This window comes from Pteronotus mesoamericanus, unplaced genomic scaffold (assembly GCF_021234165.1).
Source record: "Pteronotus mesoamericanus isolate MK-2021 breed Mesoamerican mustached bat unplaced genomic scaffold, CSHL_Meso_final contig_20, whole genome shotgun sequence".
In the NCBI taxonomy this organism is placed as follows: domain Eukaryota; kingdom Metazoa; phylum Chordata; class Mammalia; order Chiroptera; family Mormoopidae; genus Pteronotus; species Pteronotus mesoamericanus.
The window spans coordinates 33,519,334-33,531,361 of record NW_026555085.1 but is presented as its reverse complement, the minus strand read 5'-3'; positions in this window follow the sequence as shown (position 1 = coordinate 33,531,361).

Genomic DNA, 12,028 nt, shown 5'->3' with positions numbered 1-12,028 from the left:
ATATACAAGATTAAATTGGTGCACTTGAAGTAAGTTTCTCTTTTAATGTTTCATGATAAAATAGGATACCGAATCAAGGTCAGCGGGGCTGTTTCTAGGGGAAGAATCAGGCGAACAGGAAGCTCACTCCACAGACAAGTCAGGGTTTTGTCTTCAAGCATGGCAGCGGGAGATCCCAGCTGTGGCTCTGTCCCTAACCAGCTTCTGACCTAAATTTCCTCATCTGTGAAACAGGACCAGATTTTATCCCTGGCATCCTTGCAGCTCTCACTTTGTATGATCCATGACTGGGAAAAGCTCTGAAACTGGTTAAGAGACACCAGACACACAAAAAGACTTTTTGGTCATCATGACTTGGTGAAGAAGAAATAGGATAACAGTAGAATGCCTGAATCTAATTGCTCAAATCTGGAGTTTGGATTCATCTTCCGTTGGCAGAGTACCAGAATACATTGCAGAAGTAAATGCTGTCCATCGCCATAAACATTGCAGACATAGAAAGTCTGGGGATAGTTTCCGTGCCCAGATGCTCCATCAGTTGGTTTAGGTGCATGTAAGTTAAAGGTGGCCTTATATTCTTGGTCCTCCTCCCATTTGAGAGGTAGAGTCAAATTCCACTCCTCTTGAATCAAGGACTGAACTCAGTGGCTTGCTTTAGAAACTATAAGGATTTTCAAAAATAGAATATCTGGAGTTTTCAAGGTTAAGCTATAAGGAAACTTGCATCTTTACTGAGGTCTCTTGGAACATACTCTTTGATAGCTCTGCGCTGCAGTGTAAGAACTTCCACCACCTTGAGACTGCCATGCCAGAAAGACCACCATGCAAGTCTTCTGGCCACTAGTCCCAGTTGAACGCTGCCTTCCAGCATCCCCTGCTGAATCCGGCGGGTTTTTACTGGATCCTGCAGACCAGCGCACCCACCAGCTGAATGCCTCCCAGTGACTTCACTGATGCCATGTGAAACAAAGGAACTGCTGAGCAGAGCCCTGCTCAAATCCCTGACCCTCAAAATAGTAAAATATGATAAAATAGCTGTTGTTTGAAGTCACTAAATTTTTCACAAGTTTCTTATCTAGCAATAGGTAATGGAACAGTGAATAGTATCTGTGTAAGCCTGTGTGTGTTTGTGTATATAGCCACTGCAATCAAATCCTTACCTTTTCCACCACCTCTTAGCAAATTTTGATAAGGCTATGGATTTTTGTGCCAAGTTGTGCAACATATTTTCTAAAGAACATAATTTTACATGAAGTAGTATAACAACCTTAAGTAATAATTTTAAAAAGTAAATTTATAGCAATAATTGATCACATCGTGTCCAATTTATGTATTTAAGAAAGTTAGTTCTAGAGGTCTTTAATCTCTAAATTCTGTACACAGAAATTACCTTACTGAAAACTTTAAGTTTTTCATTATCACTGCCTTTGAAAGTATTCAGTATTCCTGCATTGACATTAAAGAAGTATGTCTTTGCTTCATACAAAAAAAAAAAAAAATTCAGTGTTAGGTATATATTAATTTACTGATATATGTTAGCTCTAATCATAATTTATCCAATGTGTGTTCTGAAAATATTGAATTCAACTATAATACATATTTATATGAAACAAGGAGGAACTACTATCACAATTATCTATTATATAGTATAACTTCTGATTCCCTACATCCCAAATCTATCCTAAACTATATAAATATTATAACCATACTTCATTATAGCTGTCTTCAACCTTCCCATACTTCAGTCATGTCATTGATGGCTAAGGCCATTGTACGAAGGAACCAATGCTCCAGGGACACAACTTTTTTTGGATAGAAACAAAGACACATTTAGCATATATTAAAAAAATTTTTATAGTGAACTGTGTTTTAAGGAAGTTCAAGAGAAAGTTTATTGTTATAATTTCCTTTGAGAGTCTTTCAAATAAAAGGAAAGGGTAGGTCAAAGCTCAGGAGTTAAATTCTTAGTAGCTCCCGGGAACTTAAGACCTATGGAGAAAAATAAAGTATTATAAAAATATTACACTCTTTTATCAAAGCAACCTTATTTCTATTATTTCTGGTAGTTCTTTCTGTTGTTTTTATTATTTTGTAATAAAGTAAAAGTGTTAGGAGTAGATCATTGATGTCATCACCAGACTTGAGAAGTTGGAGCACCCTGCTTGTATATGTTAGGTGCCTTCCACAGCCTTTTCAGGATGCTGAAGTACTGGCTAATACCCCAAAGCAATAATGTGCTGTGTTGCATGAAAACTAAGAAGGAGTTGATTCTAAAATGCATCTTATTTTAGAGACATCTAAATTTGAAAAACATTCTATTGTGCAATCCTTGCAATATTGTGGTTTTCTAAGAGAGAAGTTTAACATTTTTAAAGGACTAATTTACTTCTAAGAAATAGTTTTTAATGCAAAGGTCACTTCTAGAGTCATATTCAACACAGAGTATTTTCACTGCTTAAAGCCCTTTATACCAATCACACTAAAGTTATTAATAAAGCAATGGTAAAACATTTGTAGAATTAGTGTAAATTAGGATATCAGTGAAGGCAAGTTTAAATTAATATGATAATAATTCAGTAATAAATAATTTGCATAACTAAATTCAGTCTGTAGACTAAAAGTTGTGCAATGTTTAAATTTTAAAAATAATAACATTTGTTCAGTAACAATGTTTGGATTCCTTATTTGAACAATGAGCAGCATTTAGACCCATGTTTGGGAATTTGTATTCAATTCAAGATGCTGAACTGTACAGATCTTTCCTAGCCACATTTCAATAAAACAAATATTCAAATATTTAAATAAAAATTAGTATAAACACTAAAGTGCAGGAACTTTGACCTCAATAAAAAAAAGTAAGAAGAAATTTTGCCTATCTCCAAACTTTTTGCTTATTTTCCATAAATAAAAATATATAGTCCCAAATTTCCTTTTTCTAATTATTGCCATTTCATATTTGTTAGTATTTTATATCATTCTTTTTCTTGGTCCTTTAAAATTATCTGATCACTTAAAAGCATTATCATAAGTGAGTAAGAAATGGATATGAAAACACATTGCGGACTTTTCCTCAACTCAGAAGAGTGCTTGTTATTAAATCTATAGCCAAGGAATAGGAATTCTTCTGGGTTCCTCCAGCCTTCCTCAGAGTTTCTGCCTTCCCCTTTTACAGTTATTATTAATTTTGTGAAAAGACCCTGGGAGGCAGGTGGTAAGAATGGATCTCCTCCAGGCTACTCAGAGCAGTTGCCCCTAAGAGGACACATCAGAACCAGTAGAAAGATAGGCTGTCACTGAGGCCCAGGGACACACCAGAGAACATGTGGAGAGACCCAAAAGCAAGCATTTGGCTCTTTATCCTGGGACTTGATGGCAGCCTTAATATTCCAGAGGAACCATGTCGCACTCTAGGCCAAAGGTAAGTACGGGCTGCTTATGCCTTAACCACCCCCAGACTCTGGTCTGGTCTTCTGTGAGGTGGGTGTGCTGTTTGGGGGGTTAAAGAGTAATTTCTCATAGACTGTCAGAAAGTCCATTAGGAGAAAATGAAGGCATGGGTATGTATAGCAAGGAGAGGTACTATCTACCCAGATGGCCATCTTTTCAAAAAGAGGCACCATCCTATTTGGTAACAACTGTTTCTTACAGCCTTCAGAGCTTACAACTACCTTTAGAAGACTACCCAGATCATTTTTTGTCTCAGTTTTAAACTTTGTTTTCTAATGGCTATTCATCTGTTCTATCTAGTTTCCAAAATAGCCATAGTGAGCCTCAATTCCTGTTATTTAAGGCCGTGAAAAGTCCCCTCCCACACTGAATGAGCACAATATATAATTCCAGAACCATCTCTATTATTATTTAGGTTGTTAGAATGTCTTGCTATTAAAAACAACCATGAAACTAATACCAATGCACTCAGTAAAAATTATCCTTGTTGTAGTTAAAAGTGTTATATAGCCCTCTATTTAAAGGATATTTTCCTTTTAAATATATTAAGTGCTTTTGATACTAAGATAAGGGTTGCAAAAATTCACAAATATTTAATAAACACTTTTAAGACCATTACAAGTACACAAAAATGACAGTTGAAATATTAAGGAGTTAGAGATAATAATTATGAAACAATGTGCATAGTACTAGGTAATAAAACAGTGATTATAATAGCGATTACAATAACTATAAATTAAAAAATAAATTGTAGGTATAATGGCAATCATATTAGTTAGTTTAAAATGTAACATTAGATGTTCAGAAAGGACAGAGATTTTAAAGAGAACCTGTACACACTTGAGGAGATACCATTGTGGAGAAATGCCAGGTGGTATGGCTAGCAGAAGGCTCTATGAACTTGTTTATACAAGTCTTCCCAGCACACAGGCTTATACAGAGTTGAAAATCACAAACATCAACTTACAAGATACCTTTGAGACCCAAACTGATAAAATATTAGGACTTTCCATAAAATCTCAATATTTACTATTTATCTCTAATATGCCTCACTCTGTAAGACATTCAATATATACTTATTAAATACATTTGAATTTGAACTGTAGCAAAAATAAAGCTAAGTGAACAATACGAATCCAATTTTTTGAAGAAAGAGAAAGCCTCATGGGCAGGGTGATAGAATGTTGGTGCGTGACGTTTTAGATGTCAAAGGAACTTCTAGAACCTTCCTAGATCCCATGTAAAACAGACATAGAAATAACATATTTTCAGGATAGTTCACTGAAACTAAAACCAATCCTTCCTGCTCTAAACTGGGCATCCAACTAACACAGGCCAATTGTGAGTATACTCACCAACTTAGGGCAGTTTTGAGTTGAATGGATAGAGTATGTGTGTGTGTGTCGTCTGTGCAGTTGAATTTTTTTTATTAGTACAACAGTAAAAAAATCAAAGATTTGGCTCAGGGACATAGAGAATTTAAAAGAATGTCACTTATGCATCACTCACGACAAAAAAAAAAACCCTGTTAAACTGCCTACAAATGCATCAATATTTTTTAACCCATCAGAGAGCTGAGGTCACAGAGTAACCACTAGCTCCAAATCTAAGGAGACACGGGCCTCTGCAGGGAAAGACAGGACATGGCCACTTGCTTGCCTGGCCCAGACACAGTGAGACAATGAATGGTTGTGGAAGAGCTCAGCCAGAAGAGTTAACCGATTGGTGAAGACTGAATGCATCTGGGAGCTGCAGATCTGGGAGTGTTCGCACCCTCTTGCAAGCTCTTCTGCATGAACCCCACTTAGAACACATTGAGAAAGCATCCCTGATCTTGAAGGCCTGAAAAGCCAAATAGCAACCTCTGCTGAAAGGGTAAGAAACCCCTACTAAGACCTTTCTCCTGTACCTCACCTGTAGAACAAAAGACAAACTATTGCAGAGGATAACAAATTCTGGCACTGAAAAAGGGAATAGAAAATAATCCTTCTGCCCCTAGTTCTAGTTTCCCTGGGACAGACATTGGACTTTCAGTGCTGAAACTGGGAGAGTCCCTGGCACACTGGGAGGAGATGGTCATCCAAACCCTGAGAGAGACTCTGGACTACCTCTGGGTACACAACTGCAGGCAAGGGAGAAACTGGAGTACAGAGAAGACCACACCCATAAAACAGTGCCTGCCTAGGACTGAGGCCTACTAACAACGGAAGGCTCATGAGCTGAGTAAAAAGTGACAGTGAGGTATTGCAAGAAAAGGGCCAAGGGGATGGAGACAGACCATCTGTGATGTTCAGCACAAAGGGAATACCGAATGCTGAGGGTGAAGCAGACATTGAGAGAAACTACCAGCAAACCAGACTCCCCGCTGAAACACAAGGCATCACTAAAGGAATTTGATGCCTGTGGTGCACTGAGGGGAACCGCTGCCCTGAGGAAGGGAATCTCAAACTCAGCCCAGCTCCTTTCTCATTTTGCACACTAAAATTTTAGCAAAAAAAACAGGTTTATGCTTTTCCAGGCATAAAATCTACTTTCCTCATCTCTGTTCTCCTAAACAAGGTGTCTGGCTTTCAACAAAAAATTACAGGGCTCATGAAAAGGTGAGAAAAACAACTCATCAAAAAATAAAGCAGTCGACAGAACCACACTAGGATATGACAGAGACATCTGAACTACCTGACAGGGAATTTAACTATGAGAAATGTGATAAAGTTCTAGTGCAGCAATTTTCAACTTTCTTCATCTCATGGCACAAATAAACTAATTACTAAAATTCTGCAGCACACAAAGAAATATATTATTTTTTGCCTATCTGACAAAAATTAGGTATAATCTGATTCATTCACACCAGACAGCCATCGTTATGTTGGCTGTTGTCATTTTCTTTTTTAAATTTGACAATCTAGAAGAAAAGAGATGGGTGCTCCTGACAAAATAGTCAAGTTTTGCATGTTTTAAAAATTCTTGTGGCACAGCGGTTGACAATAACTGCTCTAGTGGAAAAGGAAAACAATATGCAAGGTCAGATGAGTAATTTCAGCAGGAAGTGGAACCACAGTAACAGAGGTGAAGAATGCCTTCAATGGGTATCAATAGACTTAACAGAGAATCAGTGAACTTGAAGGCTGGTCCATAGAAATGACCTAAAGTGAAACACAAAGAGGGAAAAAACAGACGTTACTAGATATTTACTCAAGAGAATTGAAAACTTGTGTTCACATAAAAACCATTCCTGAATGTTTATCATATCTCTATTCATAATCACCCCAACTGGAAACAACCCAAATATTTTAGTCAGTGAACAGATGAACAGAGCATGGCACACCCTCACAATGCAATACTACTCAGCAATTAAAAGGAATGAACTATTTATACTTGCAGGGACACTGATGAACCTCAAATATATTTCATACAAGTGAAAGTAACCAGATCCAAAGGCCATATATTACAGGAACCATTTATATAGCTTTCTGGAAATGGCCAAAATAGGGACAGAAGATAGATGAATGATCGTCAGGTTTTGGAGGACAGGGAGCAGTTGTCTACAGAGGGGCAGCACAAAGGCACTTTGGGGATAATAGTACTACTCTGTACATGACTGTGGTGTGGATACACAGATCTAAGCATCTGTCAAAACTATGTCATAGAATTTTACCCCCAAACAAGTGAATTTTACTCTAGGTAAACAAAAATACACTAGCAGGCAGGGTACTAAAAAAATGGAATACAAACTCTAACAAATGTTACTAACCTAAACTTATAAATAACATTACCACACTAACACAGATAGAGAGTAAAGACCTAAGCTAAATAACTTTAGAATACAGTATTTTGATCAAATACTATTGTTATTGTATAGATATACTATATTCTAGTTAGTAAATGAGATACGAGTTAGCAATACATTGTGAACTGTGAAAGCCAGTTTTCTAGCTGTCAGAGAAACAATACACCTTGTGGTATTGGATTGGAATTATAAACTCATAGTTCTTTTTTAATGTATATACTAATAAAGTTGTAAGAATAAATACAAATGTTTGTATGCATGATGTTACGATTATATGTATCACATATTCATGTAACAGTCTGTCCAGAAAAAAGTTTGGCCATTGTTAATATAATGAGAATAGTTTGCATGACATCATGACATCTATGTAACCTGGCTGGCAGCCAAGGAAAATGGACTGGAATGCGTATGTGTGAACAATGATGACTTCACTGTACTAGTCAGTGGGGGTGGTAGACACCACTGAGAGAGCGCGTGTACTATGTGGCCCGTCACATTCAAAATGACTAAGTGAGTAGAGCAATGAATCTGCACCAAATTTTGCATTAAGCTTAATCATTCCTTAATGAGAAACTATTTAGATGATTCAGAGGGCTTTCAGGGATGATGCAATGAGTGCAGGGCAAATAAAATTGTTGCACAAATGCTTCAAAGAGGTTGAAAATCTGTTGAAAGTAATCCACATCCTAGAAGGCCTGCAACAAGCAGAACACGTGAGAATGTTGAACGTATAGGGCTGCAATCAACAAAGATCAGCGGGAACTGACAGTGCGAGAACTAGAAGCTGATCTGGGAATTCCAGAAACTAATGTTCTGAGATTTTGACGCAGGATCCTGGCATGAAACATGTCACGGAAAAATTCATTCCAAGGCTTCTGCTACCAGAGCAGAAGGATCATCATGCTGCAATTGCTTACAACTTGATTGAAACAGCTACCAATGAACAAGATTTGGCATTTTGCAACTTCTCGCTTTTCCCAAAACTAAAATAACCTTTGAACGGAAAAAGATTTCAGACCATGGATGAGATTCAGGAAAATGCAATGGGGCAGCTCATGGTGATTCCAACAAAGGATTCTGCAGAGTGTTTTGAACAGTGGGAAGAGATGCTGGGAGAACAGTGTGAGGTCCTACTTTGAAGGGGACTGAGGTACCATTTGTCCTATGTACAGTGTTTCTTATATCTTGTATCTTCTTCAATAATGTCTCTCTTTTTCATATTAAATGGCTGAATACTTTCTGAAGAGACATCCTATATATATATATATATATATACACACACACACATACATACATATTATTTATTTTTTATTGATTCAAATTCATGCACCTCCTTTAGGACCAGCTCATTGCCACCTCCTTCATGAGGCTTTCCAGTTTTTCCTTTGCAGGTTCCCATGTTGCTTCATAACTCTCTTCTGGCGCTTATCAGATATCTTATGCTTTTGCACATATCTTAGATGTCCTCTCAGATAGCAAATTCGTAAAGGCCTTGTTTGGTTTTATCTTATATAACACCCTCTATGATCTCTTAAATGATATAGGTGCTCAGTAAATTTACTGAATAGAATTTAATGTTAGAGGTATCTAGACACAAATCTGAATGCCTAGGAATCAACATGACCTTGAAGTAAGTAGTTCTCTTCAAGCTAGACTCCTCGGGGCCTTAGAAAGTCCAAAGATATTATGTAGGGTTCAATCCTGGGCCAATAACTCTTTCCTTTCCATTCTCATCAATATCATCTAGTCCTTTTGACTACGAAAACTAAATATGGATGATCCCTAAATATATATACCTGTCTTTAACATCTCCTCGGAGAAGCTTTGGTATCTCTCTGTTTCTCTCTCCCCATCCCTCTCTCCCTATTTGCCTCCAATTCAACAGGGAGTGGTATGCCAAATCTCTTCCAGTTCTCCCCTAGTTAATTCACTCCTGTCCATCAGGGCAATAGTCTAAGCCATCATCATCTCAAAAATTTATGAAAGTTTCTGAGATGCTCATTCTGTTTAAAGCTCTTTATTTCAACTCATTCTTCATGAAGTAGTTAGAATGATTATCTTAAATATATAAATGATATCATGTGTCTGTTTAAGTTGTTTAAACATCTTCAGTAGCTTCCCATTGTCCTGAAAATAAAACCTGATCACTTTATTGTTTTTCTCAAAGCTCTGCGTGCCACTATACTCCCAGGCATGAGCCTCTGTCAGTTCCTTAAACTCAGATACCTCTTTCCTTCTTTGGAGACTTTGCTACCAAAGAAAAGCCTTTACTTCTGCTCTAATAGAGCTTCTCAAATGACCTGTAAAAGATAATGTCTTTCCTTTTCTTCAATTCATCATAAAATTATAATTTTTATAGTATAATAAAAATCAACTACTAGAAAAAAAAATGTTAACTTCTGACCAAAGATGGAGGCATAGGTTGATACACTTTTCCTCCTCACAGAACCAAAAGGACAACAACAAATTTAAAAACAAAAAATAACCAGACTGCAAGAAAATTGAACTATACAGAAGTCTGACAACCGAGGAGTTAAAGAAGAAACATTCATCCAGAGCAGTAGAAGGGGTGGTGATGGGCAGCCGGGGCAGAGAAGATGCATGGCAAGACCAGCAGCTGGAGGGCCAGGTGGGCGAGGTGGTGGCTGGTGGACTGGATGGTCCCACATTTGCATATGGAACAGCTGGGGAGCAAGACAGACCATGCAATCCAGGGTTCCAGTGCAGGAAAAGAAAGCTTCGAAACCTCTGGCTGTAAAAATCTGTAGGGGTTGTGGTGGCAGGAAAAACTCCCGGTCTCACAGGAGAGTTCATTGGAGAGACTCACAGGCTCCTAGAATGTATACAAACACACCCACCTGGGAATCAGCACCAGAAAGGCCCAATTTGCTTGTGGCTAGTGAGGGAAGTGACTGAGAGCTGGTGGAGAGCTGAGCAAGCAGATTTATTTCCTCTCAGACCCCTCCCCTACAGACAGTGCCCTGCCCTGGCAAATACCTAAGGCTCCACCCTTCCCAATGTAACGGGTATACTGAGACAAAGAAATATGGCCCAAATGAAAGGACAGATCAAAGCTCCAAAAATAGAACTAAACAATGAAAAGATAGCCAACCTATCAGAGGCACAGTTCAAAACATTGGCAATCTGGATGCTCACAGAAATGGTTGAGTATGGTCACAAAATGGAGGGAAAAGTAAAGGCTATGCAAAGTGAAATAAAGAAAAATATACAGGGAACCAACAGTAAAGGGAATGGAACCAGGACTCAAATCAATTACTGGGAGCAGAAGGAAGAAATAAACATTCAACCAGAATAGAATGAAGAAATAATAATTCAAAAATATGAGGAGAGGCTTAGGAATTTCTGGGAAAACTTTAAATGATCTAACATCCAAATCGTAGAGGTGCCAGAAGGAGAAGAATAAGAGCAAGAAATTGAAAACTTATTTGAACAAATAATGAAGGAAAACTTCCCCAATCTGGCTAAGGAAATAGACTTCCAGGAGATCCAAGAAGCTCAGAGAGCCCCAAAGAAGTTGGAGCCAAGGGAGCACACACCAAGGCACATCATAATTACATTACCCAAGATTAAAGACAAGTAAAGAATCTTAAAAGCATCAAGAGAAGAGGAGTTCCCTACAAAGGAGTTCCCTTAAGACTATCAGCTGATTTCTCAAAAGATGCCATACAGACAAGAAGTGGCTGGCAAGAAGTATGCAAGGTCATGAAAGACTAGGACCTATGCCCAAGATGACTCTATCCAGGAGAGCTATCATTTAGAATGGAAGGGCAGGTAAAGTGCTTCCCAGATAAGGTCAAGTTAAAAGAGTTCATCATCACCAAGCCCATATTATATGAAATTTTAAAGGGACTTCTCTAAGAAAAAGATGAAAATCAGAAACTATGAACAGTGAAATGATAACAAAATCACAACTATCAACAACTGAACCTAAAAATAAAAACAAACTAAGCACACAACTACAACAGTAATAGAATCACAGAAATGGAGATCAGAGGGGAAGGGGAGGGGGAAGAATGGAGGAAAAAGTACAGGGAATAAGCAGCATAAATAGTAGGTACAAGATAGACAGGGGGAGGTTAAGAATAGTGTAGGAAATGGAGAAGCCAGAGAACTTATATGTATGACCCATGGACATGAGCTAAGGAGGGGGAAAACTGGTGGGACAGGGGGTACGGGGGAGAGGAATAAAGGGGAGAAAAAAATGGGACAACTGTAATGGCATAATCAATAAAATACATATTAAGAAAAAAATGTTAAAGAAATACATTTTATTTTTAGATTTAACAGGCATAAAGGTAGTCTATCAAATTACTATGAATGTTTCAAATGCTTATTCTTAATTTCTATACAGATCTCATTAGGGTTCAAGAACAATCTGCTGAAGGGGAAGGTCATGGGCTACTGAGTGGCCCTGTGTTAGAGTACTCTGTGTATGACTGATTCCATCTGCTAAGTTCTTGGCTTAAATGTCACCTCTTCAAAGGGTCTGTCCCTGACCATGCTATCTAATTAGGTCCATCCCCTTTTACAGTATTTTTGATCACTGCATCCTATTTTTTCATTCATAACACCTATTTAAATCACACACACACACACAGACACACACACCCAGACACACACACACACACCCTGCTTACTTTATTCCTTGCATCTCCCTCACAAACCCCAGGTGACAGGTGCTGTGACCACTTTTTATTCACTAATGTAACCAGTTTGAATGTCAAAAATGTCATATCTGATTGAGACTAATTAATTTCTCAGAGCTTTAGTGTG